Source organism: Helianthus annuus, chromosome 1 (genome assembly GCF_002127325.2).
Source record: "Helianthus annuus cultivar XRQ/B chromosome 1, HanXRQr2.0-SUNRISE, whole genome shotgun sequence".
Taxonomy (NCBI): Eukaryota; Viridiplantae; Streptophyta; class Magnoliopsida; order Asterales; family Asteraceae; genus Helianthus; species Helianthus annuus.
In genome coordinates, this window is record NC_035433.2 from 19,511,744 (window position 1) to 19,514,333 (window position 2,590).

Sequence of the window (2,590 nt, forward strand, 5' to 3'; positions counted from 1 at the left end):
TATGTGTTATAGTCATGTGAAATATGGTGAGATGAGTAATAAAACACTGAAAAAGGAAATGGTGAGGTAGAGCCAAATGATTGGCTGATATATTAATTAATAGGGGTGGAAATACAATAGGAAGTTTATTTGGCTAGGAATGATAGGAAGTGATCTTGACCATCCATTAAGTTAATCAAGGGCTAAGATTAAATCAGGGAAATTAAAAGGAAGAAAAGAGTGAGTTTGTTCAAGGGCATTCTAGTCAATCCAAGCCAATAGTTTCTCTCTCCTCCAATTCCCCCCCATTTTTTAAACGTTAATAACTCTTTCATACGACATTATTTTTTTATAAAAATTGCACAAAAAAACGAGCGTTTTTTTATCTTTAAAACGAGTATACTATTGCTATATTTAAAAAAAAAATTAAAACCCAGTTGCGTAAAACGCAATAGAAAAACCACCAGTTATGTAAAACGCAATGAAAAAAAAAACTAAAAAATGACATTTTTCTAAAACGCAATGCATCAAAAACACAAAGAAATGACTCATTTGTGAAACGCAATAGCCAGAAAACACACAGAAATGTGTTTTACCTAAAACGCAATGCACCAAAAACACAAAGAAATGACTTATTTGTAATACGCAATGGCCAGAATACACTTAAATTGTCTGTTTTCTAAAACGCAATTGACTGAAAACACATAAAAAAGTGTTTTACCTAAAACGCAATGCACCAAAAACACAAAAAAAATGTCTTATATGTAAAACGCAATGGCCAGAAAACACTTAAAAATGACTCATTCTAAAACGCAATGGACTGAAAACACCTAAAAAATGTGTTTTACCTAAAACACAATGACTAAAAACACTTAAAAATGTGTTTTTTTCTAAAACGCAATGGACACATAAAACTGTCTGTCACTGTGAACTGTCTGAATTGTCTACGAATTACTGTCTTCGAAATGAGCCAATTTATGGAAAATTAATTTTTCTGATGCGTTTTTAGTACAGCAATTTAATCAACCCCAGCCAGGGGCTCTGCCCCTTGGACCCCGCCAGGGGCTGCCGCCCCTGAGACCCCGCTACCGGGGGCTGCTGTCACACCCTGGCTTTTGCGGAAGCGTGGGTTTGTTTGGTGTGACTTCTTAATACCATAGCAACAATCACAACATGCTATATGATAAAAACACTTGATGTTCATCCATTAAAATAGTTAAAAAAATACATAACATATTGTCTTGAAACAAAAACATCAACCACAAGAATGCGTTACAAAACATGACTTGTTTAAAAATGAGTTCAGTTGACTCGACAAAGACTACCAACAACACAAGGATTTGAGGCATGCAACTCGTCCAGGAAAGAGTTACACTTCCCAAACCTACGACTCCGGATGACATCCTTATTAAGTACGCAGCTAATCATGCATCACTTGCCAGATCCAACTTAATTACCTGAAATACATGTAGTTTAAAAAGTCAACAAAAGTTGAGCGAGTTCATGTGTAAGTCTGTGTGTATAAACCGTTTAATATGTCTGTAAGTAAAAATAGTCCCTGGTATGTAGCAATAAGGAAAAATGATCACCACTAGGTTGCAAATCCAATAGTATATGTGAATGATGCAGGAAGACTCAAACCTAGCAAATTTGTCTCCGGTATGAAGACATAGTCACAACTATGGGCCCCCGGCCTCATGGGTGTGGGCTCACTACACCCAAATAGATCTATCACTCATGTCCCGTGGTCCTACGATGAGGATTAATGGCCTTAAGTGTCATGCCCACCACTCACTTGATCGCGTAATAAAAACCCCTCCTTAAGCTAATCATACCAATTATAAAATGTCTGAAATAATTTGTAAACATGTATTCCACCCCCGAAGTATAAAACCAAAAACAGTAAAGGAATAGGGGGTCATGAACTCACCGTAGTGCGTCTTGACTCGAACTTAAACTCTTTCCGCTACACGACAACCTACAACGTACTAATGTCTATTAGACGAACGGGCCATGCCTTGGCTTAAAGTTTAGTGTTTTGATTGTGTTACATTGGTATTATTTTGTTAAAACAATAATAATTATTTTAACTTAACTATCGTTATTAGAAAAATAGTTAGACAACTATTTCGTATCTATTTTCTCGAATATTTTACTAAGTGTTCGGATTCTCAGAAAATTTCGGCAGAGTCTCCTCTGTAAATAGAGGTGTCCATGCTTGAATAGCATATCATTTTCTTTTATTTATATCCAATAGTTCATTTTCAATAACCAAACCAACATATAGACATACAAAACATTACATACTTCATTTCAGCTTTATTACTCGAAACAGGACTGTTTTCGAGGATTTTTATAAAATAGTTACCCTTTTCTAAAAATTCTCAAATTTTTACACAATGTCACATATGTTCTAAGGTTTATTGTGTAAAAATATCAAAGTCCAATTCGTTACCCATATTTTATAGAAAATCATTTTCTTGAATGCAATCAGATTTATTACCTTCTGATCACAGTTTACGGAAATATTCACTAAAAATCAACCGTAAGTCCGTTTGACGAAATTCCAGTTGGAGGGTCGTCCTGACAATGGTGTCTATCTACTGTAAAA